The following is a 12765-nucleotide window of genomic DNA, read 5'->3' as shown; positions in this document are numbered from 1 at the left end:
TTCACTGTGAAATGCAGCCCCCTTCTCTGGTTGTTTATAATCCTAACAATAGGTAGACCCACGATTTTCTCTTGGAGACCTGTGAGCTGAGCTGGGGCTGAAAGTTAAGTACAAAAGATGAGTCTCTTGGAGAGGGATGAATGATAGTCTCCAACATAAAACAAGTGAATGGTGTTTATTGATGATAAGAAGAAAACAGAGAGGACATGGGTGAACAGAAGTATTTACTAAGCCGTGGATATAGCTTAACTGCAATTCACAGAAATCTAGTAATACATTTTTAATGCAGTTTAATAAATTTTACAAATCTTTTATTTTTTGCTCTGAGATTATTAAGGAAGGGTTATAGCTTGTCAGTCTTTAACAATTTAGAGTGATTTGTTTTATTAGATCTGTTACAGATAGTAACTGTGGGACTTTATTTTATTTTTTAAGAGAAAGAAAGGGAAAGAGATGGAGGTCACGGCCTGGCCTAGGAACAAGAGGAGTGGGGTGCTGTTGGGGTCTAAATGCATTGAGTCTTTTAGTCGAGGGACTTGGATGGTACTTTGCTAATTAGTAACTAAAAGAAGACTGAGAAAGGTGTTAGGTAAACACTGCCTCACACACTTTTTGCTAATGGTCATCCTGTACAGGGAGGGGATAGTCACCAGTCTCAACTTCTCTGTGCTTGGATATAGCAAGTAGCACAGATGTGGCTGGAAAAGTGCGGTAGGTAGGACAGTGGCCCCCTAGATCCTGGCATCTGTGAAGATATTCAATTCTATAATAAAAAAAATGACTTTGAGGGGGAATTGAGGTTAGGAACCATAAAATAGGAAGATTAACCTGGATTATATTTTATTTAGTCTAGAAGGTCTAAAACATCATTTCAAACAATATTACCATTTCAACATGTAATCAACATAAAACTATCAATGAGATATATTCCATTCTTTTTTTTTCCAACTTAAATCTTTGAAATCCAGTGTGTAGTTTATACTTCAAGCACATTTCAAGTCAGACTAGCCACATTTCGGTGCTTAATAGCCACACATGCCTAGTGGCTATTGTTCATATCGAACAGCACAGATTTAGAAAATAATGGAACATTAAAATCAAATTTTTGAGGCATAAACATTATTTAATGTATATATATACATATACATAAATATACATATGAAAAGAGCCTCAGATGCCAAAATATTTATTATGTAGAGGAATGATTGCTACTTGCTGCTGCTTTTGATCATTTATATGTTGATACCATTGGCAGTATTGTGTGAAGAAAGAAAAATAATGAAAACCTAAAGATTTTTTCAGTAGACTTTAGTCTGGTTGACCTAAAGAACTCTTATGTGACCTTCTCTGCACACATAGGCCTTTAATATACATTTGTTTATTTTAATTTTTGCCATTAAAAATCAAATTTTTGTGTTGGGAAAGATTTTTAAAATCTTTTTTTTTTTTAAAGTGAGGAAGTAAGCTTAGAAAATTTAAAGATGGAAAGAAAATAAAGGTACTTTTTTGGCCTTTCTCACATGGGTATTTTATGTAGGAAGCTTTAGCTCTTTCTTCCTGTTACCACTACCACTACCAGTTATTATTGAGCTACTAAATGTCAGACCCTAAAAGCATTATTGTTAATCTTACCACAGCTCTACAAAGTATAACTCATTATCCCCATTTACAGATAAGGAAACTGAGACCTATAATATGTCCAAGATCATAAAGCTCATTAATGCAGAGCCAAGAGTCAAACTTACCTTCTTCTAGTCTAAAACCTGTGTTGTTTCTAAGAGTCAGTTGACCTCTCACTTATCTGTGAGGGATACATTCTAAGACCCCGAGTGGATGCCTGAAACCACAATATATATCTATGATAAAGTTTATAAATTAAGCACAGTAAGAGATGAACAACAATAACTAATAATAAAACAATTATAATACTATACTGTAGTAAGAGTTACATGAATCTGGCACTATTAAGTAAAATAAGGATTACTTGACAACAAGCACTGTGGTACCATAACAGTCCATCTGATAACCGAGATGGCAACTAAGTGACAGACTGGGTGCATATGTTGGACAAAGGGATGGTTCATGTCCCAGGTGGGATGGAACAGGATGGCATGAGATTTCATCACTCTACTCAGAATAATGTACAGTTTAAAACATAGGAATTGTTTATTTCTCTAATTTCCCATTTAATATTTTTAGACTGTGGTTGATCACAGGTAACTGCAATTTCTGAAAGTAAAACTGTGGGTACGGGAGGGACTACTGTCTGCCACATAGGCTCCATCAGACTGGGGAAGTGGGCTTGTGGAAGTACCAGTGACCGGATGGTGAAGTAGTGGATGATTGATGAAGCAGCCAAGGGAAGGAGGGGTAAAAGGTTAAGAGAGAAAAGGAAAGATGGTTGACATGTGGCATAAAGGTGTAAGGTGGTCAGATGAAGTGCTGGAGTTAGTAGGGTGGTGTCTTCCACTCTCTATAGGTTGATGGCTTGGAGGCCCTTTCTTGATAGCCCACCAGATGAGGGGGCTTTGAGGAGGGGGAAGAGGAAGACATTGGTAGTTGCCTGACCCCTTTAAGGAGGAGCTGTGCCTTGTGGCTGGTGACACAATCTTTGCCCATTGACAGATACGCTTTGTCCTACCTGGGATTCTGAGGATGGTAAGAACTAAGTGAGGGTTAAAAGCCCACACCCTCTATTTACCCAATATCCTTGAGCTCCTAAGGATTTGCAGTGTGCATTTAGTCAGACCCAAGAAACATCTAATATTTGCTGCCTTCTTACATACTAGGTGACATTTCGTTTCATATTCACAGGTTTAGTTTTTCTTTCTTTGTGCCAGTTTTCAAAAGAGGAAACTTGTTTTCTTCTGGGATGAAAATATGTGAATGAAAGTGAGGGAGGTAAACATAATACCTGGTCTTTGAGACAATGATAGTTATGGGTGTGTGGATGTAAATTCGATAGTTTCCTCAGGGCCTAAGATTGCTGCTGCGTGGCAGCCAGACTGATTACAAGTTTTGAGCATGCAGTATTCCTTATTTCAGATTCTCAGCCACATTATTTCAAAGCACAGCTCACACCAGACAGAAAACAAAAATAAAACAAAAGGAAACAAAACAAAATTCCAATAAAATGTCCACATGGTTCCAAAATCTACATAATGAAAACCATGGACACAAGAAGAACTAACAGCTCTATGGACTTCCATGATAATATTTCTTGGATTTGCTTCAAAATTTGGGGTTCAGTAGTGAGTGGGTGGAAATACAGATGAAACAAGATTGGATATGAGTTGAAGCTGAATGGGGGTACACAGTTCATATTCTCTCAATTTTGTATAAATTTGAAACTCACTTGACATGCCACCAGAAATTTCTATTACTAATATTTTGTTAAATATTCTATGTGTACTTACCCATAATTACCTGGCTGGTTTGGCTCAGTGGATTGAGCGTCGGCCTGTGAGCTAAGTGTCGCTGGTTCGATCTTCCAGTCAGGGCACATCAGAGAAGGAAAACTCTGACTCCAAAAAACCTCCGCTGCCTTGCGGCATACCTCTTCAGGGGAAAGGCTGAGGGAGTAAACCCCGACAGAAAATCCGGAGCCGGAGTCCCTAAGGCGGTTTGACGTTGTAGTCAACACCGGCAACTCCTGCGGCGCACCTGAAACCAAGCTGAATTGACTCCGTCTTTCCCTTGGACCCTTCAGCTGCGAAGAGAGGGGGCGTCTGCTGCATGGGCAACAGCAGACCCTCCATATCACCCCGCCCAGGCTCTGTAGCTTCAGCTTCACTGGAGAGGACACTCCAGCGTCATCGCAAGATGTCGATTCAACACGGGAGGAGACAGATACCGTGTCACTACCGAGTCGGACTGCACAACCATTCTCGGCGGTGCAGATAGACTCTTAAGAAGCTACACCATCGTCTCTCGAGACGGACGGCTGCCGCCGCCGCCGACTTACCCATAATTTATATAAATAGGATCACAATGAACGTGTTTTGTAATACGCTCTTTACACTCAAAAGTATATTTAATCTTTTATTTATAAGCCTTTAAGTTGTTTTCAAATATTTTTTAACTTTAAAAAATATGTCTATTAACTTTAGAGAGGGATGAAGTCGGGGAGAGAGAGAGAGGGAGAGAGAGAGAGAGAGAGAGAAAGAGAGAGACAGAGAGAGAGAGACAGAGAGAGAGACAGAGAAACAGAAACATTGATTGGTTGCCTCCCACCTGTGCCTGGACCAGGAATCAAACCCACACCTGTGTATGTGCCCTGATCAGGAATCAAACTTTCAACCTTTTGGTGTATAGCAACCAACTGAGCCTGAGCCACGCAGGCCTTGGCATCCAAAGGAAGAAACTAAAAGATGTAGTCTGGAGTAACCAAAGTTTAAATAGAAGACGTGTGGCTTCTGAGGCCATATGCCTAACCACAGCACTATATTGGTATCAATAAATGAATATATTTACTGTACAGCTTCGAAAGAAATAAAATATTTTTTATTTTATTCCATTTTAGTAGTATAAAAGTATAATAGTCACATTTATATGGTTTTTCTTTTTTTGTTAAATACACTAAATGCACATAATAACTTTGTGTTCCAGTTTCCCAGGATTTAGGAACGAATTTTTAGATTATAGTATTATTATTGCTATACAAGCATTTTACTACATTACAAATTTAAAGTATATTTTTAGCAATATTAGAAAACTGTTTCTGTAGTTGAATAGATCTAGTTTATCACCATAATTTAGAGCTAGAATCACACTATTCTTTTCAAAAATTACTTTTAAAGGAAATCTCAATCTCCAGAGATTATAAGCAGTTTACTTTGTTTTTGTTAACTGAAAATGGTGTATCAAATCATTCATTGTACTCATTATGCTTCTGCACCATGATAATAACCATCTTGCTTCCTTTTAATGCCAACATTTAGCATTCTAACTATAAAATGGGATCATGTTTAACTGAATTATAATGTTAAAAATTACAGGGTAACAAATGAATTTCTTGAATAACAAATGAATTTTAAACAAAAGTTGCAGTTTTAATTTCCTGGCATTTGACATTTTCATGGTGAATATAGTGCATTTTCTTATGTGATAACTGATTTGGTAAAATCTTAGAAAGGACATTATGTTAATAGTTTAGACATAAAACATTGCATAGAAAGATAAGTGCATTAGATTTAAATTGAATGAATAATTAGTCTTGAAATACTACTTGCATGAATTTTTTATTTTTGCCCTTGGAAATGACATATTCCTCAGAAAATTAGATCTCAAATGAAAACTAATATAGTAAAATTTAAGTTTCTTTCCCTTTGAATGTTAGTGTTAGAGTTTTCAATTATTGGGCTATTTATGAGGTGACTCTGATGGCTACTAAGTGACTACTGGATGGATAGCGTTTACTGTGCGGGCACTCAGGACAAAGGGTTGATTCACATTCTGTGCAGGATGAAGTGGGACATGCGAGATTTTATCACCCAACTTAGAATGGCACATGATTTAAAACTTAGGAATTCTTTTATTTCTGGAATTTTTCACTCAATATTTTTGGACTGGAGTTGATTGCTGGTAACTGAAACCACAGAAAACAAAACACGGATAAGGCTTGGGTGACCACTGTAATCTTCAAGTGCTCTATCACACGTCCTTTCCACTCCTCACCCCAGTCGTTTACTTTTACTCCCTTACCTTTTACTCTCAGAGAAAACAACCATACATAATATCAGTGGCTATTTGTTATTTAATGCTATTTCCTTTCTATGCCGCAACACCCTGTGATCCCAGATGTTCATTCCTAGGTATATAAGGAAATACAAAAAATATATATTTTTGCTTTATTGCTTATATAGAAAAAAATCTAAAAAGTACAAAAAATTTCAGCAACTTAATATTAGGTGAATCTATAATTCATAAAATGGACTACTACACAGTAATGAAAAATGAATAAATACAGTAAAATCACAAAAAGTTCTATCAACTTGGTATTTTCTTATGGTGTGTTTTGGTGAACAGAAATTCTCAATTTTAATATTAAATTTTAAATTGTTTTTCATTTATACTATTTTGTCTCTTGTTAAAGAAATTCTTCGTTATTCTGATCACATTTTCTTATAAAAATTATGTAATCTTGCTTCTTGCTCCTAAGTTCTAGATTTAAAAATATTATACAATCTTGTATTCTTAGAGTTATCTTAAGTGGTCATTGTAATATTATCCAGTGTTTGATTGGTTTGTTTATTTTTACGATTTACCATCTTCAGCATTAGTGTTAAGTACATTCATATTGCTGTATAACCAGTCTTGAGAACGCTTTCATCTTGCAATACTGAAACTCTATACTCATTAACAACTCTTTTCCTTCTCCCCCAGCCACTGGTAACCACCATTCTACTTTCTGTTTCTATGAACTTTCTGCTTGTATGAACTTTAAATACCGCATATAAGTGGAATTATACAGTATTTGGGGTTTCTTTTGGGATTGGCTTATTTCACTTAGCATAATGTCCTTAAGGATTATTCATTGGTAGCCTGTGACAGGATTTGCTTCCTTTTAAAAATGAATAAAATTCCGTTGTATGTATATACACATTTTGTTTATCTAGTCATTCATTGATTGCCATTTGGATTGCTTCTATGTCTTGACTTTTGAGAAAGGTGCTACTATTAGCATGAGTATACAGATATCTCTTTTACACTTTACTTTCAGTTCTTTTAGATATATAACCATAAGCAGGATTGCTGGATCATATATCAATAGTAGTTCTACTTCTACTTCTGGTGTTTTGAGGAGCCTCCATACTGTTTTCCACAGTGGCTATACCACTTTAAAATCCCACCAATAATACACAACGGTTCCAATTTCCTACATATGTTTATCAAGACTTGTTAGTATCTCTCTCTCCCCCATCCCCCTCCTTCTGTGTGTGTGTGTGTGTGTATTTGACTAGTAGCCATCCTCATAGGTTTGAGGTGATATCTCATTGTGGTTTTAATTTGCATTTTTCTGATGATTGGTAATGTTGAACACATTTTCAGATACTTGTTGGCCATTTGTATATAACCTTTGGAGAAATGTCTATTCAAGTCTTTTGCCCATTTTTTAATCAAGCAATATGATATCTTTTTCCACTGCATTGTAGGGGGTTCTATATAATTAACCTATGCCAGATATCCCGGATATTAACTCTTTATTAGATAAATGATTTGCAAATACATCCTCCCATTTCATAGGATGCATTATCATTCTGTTTATGTTTCTATGAAACAAAAAAGTTTTCAATGTTTGATGTCGTCTGATTTGTCTATTTTCTCTGTGCTTTTAATGTCATATTCAAGAAATTAGTAAAGACCAATGTCATGAATCTTTCTCACCATTTTTCTTTTAGAAGTTATATAGTTTCAGTCTTACATTTAAGTTGATTTTGAGTTGATTTTTATGTATGGAGTAAAATAAAGGTACAACTTCATTCCTTTTATGTGGGTATATACTTGCCTCACACAATTTTTTGAAGAGACTTCCCTCATTGAATGGTGCTCAAATCCTTGTTGAGGCACATTTGACCATATGTGCGAGGGTTTATTCCTGGGTACTCAATTCTGTTTCATAGGTCTGTTTGTCTGTCTTTATGCCAGTATCACACTGTTTTAATTTGTAACTCCTTTGTAATATATTTTGAAATCAAGAAGTGTGAGTCTTTCAGTTTTTTGTTTTTTGTTTTAATTCAAAGTTGTTTTTGCCAATTTGGTTTTCCTTGAGATTTCATAGAATTTCATGATGGGTTTAAAAATGTATTTCTTCAAAAATTGCCACTGGGATTTTAATAGAATTTACGTTGGCCTTGTCTGGTGTGGTTCAGTGGTTTGAGTGCCAGCCTGGAAACCAAATGGTCACCGGTTTGATTCCTAGCTGGGGCACATGCGTGGGTTGTGGGCCAGGTCCCCAGTTGGGGGTGTGTGAGAAGCAACCAATCGGTGTATCTCTTGCACATCCATGTTTCTCTCCCTCTCCTTCTCCTACCTTTCCCCTCTTTCTAAAAATGAATAAATAAAATTCAAGAAAATTATGTTGAATCTATAGATTGCTTTGGGTAGTATGGACATGTTTACAGTATAAAGTCTTGCAATCCATGAATACAGGGCATTATTCCATATATTTGTGTCTATAATGCTTTATAGTTTTTGGAGTAAAAGTCTTTCACCTCCTTGGCTAAGGTTATTCCTAAGTATTATATTATTTTATACTACTGTAAATGGAACTGCTTTCTTAACTTATTTTTTAGATTATTCATTATTTGTATATAGAAACACAACTGATTTTATTACATTGGTTTTCTTTTCTGAACTTTGCTGAATTTGTTTACTAGTTCTAACATTTTTTAAATGTGGTAACTGTTTCTACATATAAAATTATGTCTTCTGAAAACAAAAAAAGTTACATCTTCCTTTCCAATTTAGAAGCCTTTTATTTCTTTTTCTTACCTAGTTACTGTGGTTAGAACTTCTTGTATGGTGTTGAATAGAAGTGGAAAGGGTGGGCATCTTGCCTTATTAATGACCTTAGATGGAAAGATTTCAGTCCTTTATAAACCCTTCCCACACACTTATAAACCATTCCCAGCCCCTTATTAACCTTTTCCACTACCTTATTGACCTTTTCCACACTTTTATAAACACTACTTATGTTCCTAAACATATTTTACACTCTTTTTTTCTTTTTAATTTTTTTAACAAGGTTACTTTATTTTATTTATCTGTTTTTAGAGAGAGGGGAAAGGAGAAAGAGAGGGAGAGAAACATCAATGTGCGGGTGCCTCTCACGCGCCCCCAACTGGGGATCTGGCGTGCAACCTAGTCATGTGCCCTGACTGGAAATATACTCTTAAACCTATGTAATTTTAACAACATACGCATACAGTACCGCAAAATCCTGCAATATAGTGAGAAATCTGCAATAAATAATTAAATATAATATTTTTAAAAATCCCGTGATACAGTGAGGCCAAAATAAGTGAATCGTGATATAGAGAGGGACTACCGTATATCATATCAGGGGTACATGACAAACATGACTTATCACTGGTGATGTTAACCTTGATCACTGGCCAAAGTAGTTTTCCAGGTTAAAATTGTTCTGCATAATGGTGTGTTCATTGTTTTAAAGTAGTATGATCAGTTCTTATATGTACAGTGGAGCTATAATTATAGATACATACAGTATTAATATCACATCTCTTCTTAATTGAACCTTTCATTATTACACAGTGGCCATTTCTATCAATCATTAAATTTCAAATCTATGTGTTTGATATTAATGTATATACACTGGTTTTCATTAAGGTTATTCCCCCCTTAGTATATCCATTCTTTTCTTTTGAATTTTCTAAATCCTCCAATTTTGATGTCTACTGTAAATAACTAAAAATAAATTTTATTTTTTTTATACAGAGTAATGATCTTTGTTTTTAACCTAGAGCATTTAGTTTATTAACATGTACTTTCCATAACCATTCCTTTGAATTTATTTTCATCACCTACTTTAGTGCTTCTCATCTGACCCATCTTTTTTCTCTTTATTTCTTTTGAATTCATTGTATTTTTAAAACACTTGTCCACAGTTTTCATTTTTTAACCTTTAGATTATAATGTCACTAAAAGTTGTACCTTCCTAGAATAATTAAAACATATTTACTTAATTGATAAAATTCTATTTATTTTAAGGCATCTTTAACTTTCTTCCTTAATAATAAAACAATATCAGAAGATTTTAACTTAAATTTTTAACCTCCTCTTATTGCTGTTATCATCCATTTGAATTTATTTTAGTTTTTCACAGTACTGTTATTGACTAATAGTCAATATTTTTTGTTTCTTCTTTATCTCAGACTTTCCATTTATGATTATTCTCCTTCCTGAAGCAAGGGTTTTCGGCTTTAAATGTACTCAAATCTTATTTGTTTGAAAATATCTGTAGTTCATACTTTTTCTTAAAAGAGACATATACTTTATACAATCCTCAGGTGGTAGTTATTTTCTTTTAAACCATTGATGATGTGTGTTCAATTGTCTTTCAGCTTCCAATCTTTCTTCGGAGCAGTCAGCTCTTAGCTTAATATTTCTGCTTTCAGTCCATCTGTCTTTTTTCCCCTGGCTTCTTTGAAGATATGCTCTTTATTTCTGGTGTTTTATCATGTCCCTATTATGTGTATAGATATAAACTTATTTTTATTTTTTCTACTTGTTAGTCATTGGACTTTTTGAATCTGAAAATTAATTTTATCATCAGTTCTCAGCAATTCTCTCTTCAAATATGGCATCTCTCATATTCACTCTTTCTTTTCCTCTGGACCTCTGATTAGATGTATATTAAAATGTCTGCCTTTGTACTCTGTGTCTCTAAACCTCTTTATAATAGTTCTTATGTCTTCCTCTCTGTGCTACATTATGAATAATTTATTTACATACATCTTTCAGTTCACTAATTCTGTTGTGTCTAATTTGTAGTTAAATTCATCTACTGAGTTTCTGTTTCTATTTCTATTGTTGTTTCTAGAAGTTCTGTATTTGTTTTATTCCCCAAATATTCTCTATTATTTTGTAGGATTTCTCTACTTACTCAAATTTCCACTTCCCTCCTTAATTTTAGCTAATTCATGCATATTTACATTTTATATACTATGCATAATATATTCAATAGTAAGTCTGTTTTTGATTCTGCAGTCTGTTGTATCTGGAGACTCTTAATACATGCTACATTTTCCTCCATGATATATATATATATATATATATATGGCGTATATATATGTATATATATGTATATATATGGTATATATATGTATATATGTTTTTAATGTAAGAATATTTTGAGATGTAGTTTGAAGGCAAACTCTTTCAGACAGGTTTTGCATTTACCAGGCATTTATGATCACTTGCTTTTACTGAATTTTTGGTTATGTATTAGAAATCAAGGCAGCAAGCCTGGTTAAGGTCTGAATTATTAAGAGACATATTTTTCTCTTTTACTTATCACCAAGTTTTAAGGCAGAGATTTATTTTGTAGTCCCCTCCAAAGGGGATGCTTATATCTAACTCATGCTACAATCAGCCAGTATAATCATTGTGATCAAAGCTTGATGCTGTGAGTTGGCCATTTATTGATTCTTTACCTTGTGAGTCTCCTTGTTTTATTTATTTATTTATTTATTTATTTATTTATTTATTTATTTATTTATTTATATTACCTGTTATATTTATGCCCTAAGCAGCCATAAAAAACAAGTCCAAGATTGAACTCTCCAGTGTTCACCTCTGCTTGTCTTTCTGGCTATGTTCAATTTCTCATTGGTTCTTACTTTCTTGCCCAGTTAACAGAGCATTTCTAAAGACTTTTTTTTTCCAAATTTTAATCAGCACTTCAAAGTATTTTTAGGTAGATGTTCAGTTAAGGTGTTTAGTATGCCATAAATCCAAAAAAATTTACATGCAGAAGAAAAAAAGACATATAGGTGGATTAGGAAAATTAACTGAGAACTGATGCATGTAATATTGTAAAAAAGGATGAATATTGTAGAAGGATGAATATTGTAGGAGGATGAATTACTCAATCTCTTAGTCATGAAGACCTGGAGAAGGTGAAGAATCCTGACATTTACAGTATCCCTAATGGAGAGTAAAGTGATAGAGGAAACAAGACTTTGTGATTGGCATTTTCCTGCACCAGCTGACATTTTTAGCTGAAAACCAAGTGATGCTCTCCAGAAGAAATTTTAGAACAGAAAGAAATAAAAGATAGAGTGGTTTTAGAATGAGTATACTTTCAAAGATATTCTAACAACTCAGAATATTTTAACTTTCCATTCTTCTACCTTATTCCCAGCCAAGATACTAAGACTCCAATCACTTTATACATGGAGAATAAGAATTTATGTATTTGTTGCACATGTGCTGGTACAAATAAAACTATCAGGGGCAAATTACATTCTTCTGGACAAAAACACTCATAGGGCTTCAATTTCACAACCTTAGTTCCCAGGACAAATAGAGGAGTTGATCTATGATTAATATGTTTACTTAATATTTTTCTTATATATTGACCACCTGCTATGGATAGATATTTAATCTGTTGGTTTATGTCATGAGTTTTGCTCTTAATATAGCTTATAATCAACTTGAGAAAACAAAGAGTAAAGATATGTGAATGTAACAGTTTTAAGATTAATGAAATGCTGTACTTGTAAGTGCAATGGGAGCTCAGAGAAGGCTAAGCTTTGTGTGAGGGTGATTGGGATAAGGCTTCCTAGAATGAATGGAACTTCATCTGGGGACATGGAAACTTAGAGGAAGGGTAGGGAACAGTTAACACACATGCTGTGGTATGTCAGGGTGTGGGAATGGCAGAAAGAAATAAGTGCAAATAAGTAGCCATATTAATGAAAGGAGAAAGAAATATAGGAATAGGTTATAATTATATAATAGAAATCTTAGAAACCATGAGAGAAAGTTATATTATATTCATTACATTATAAATGGTAGACAATATAAAGCTAATGAAGAATCTTGGGTAGGGACTGACATGTTGAATGTGATGAATTTAGCTTCATCAGGAACCCCCAAACCCAGAATTTATTTATAAAAACTGTGTATTTATTCCTACATGTCTAAACTTTATAGTCACCTTCAAAGTACTCTTCATTAGATGCAATACACCTATTAAGACTTTTTCCTACTGCTCAGAACAGTTTTTGAACTCATCGA

The 12765-nt window shown here is 34.3% G+C and overlaps 1 protein-coding gene across 1 annotated transcript in view; it reads left to right on the top strand.

The window, feature by feature from the left end:
• Positions 1-12765, top strand: part of CPNE8 (copine 8) — a 170925-nt gene that overhangs the window by 72707 nt on the left and 85453 nt on the right. The window lies entirely within an intron of this gene.

This window comes from Furipterus horrens, unplaced genomic scaffold (genome assembly GCF_987537825.1).
Source record: "Furipterus horrens unplaced genomic scaffold, mFurHor1.1.pri manual_scaffold_4, whole genome shotgun sequence".
In the NCBI taxonomy this organism is placed as follows: Eukaryota; Metazoa; Chordata; class Mammalia; order Chiroptera; family Furipteridae; genus Furipterus; species Furipterus horrens.
This window is presented reverse-complemented; position numbering and strand designations above follow the sequence as displayed.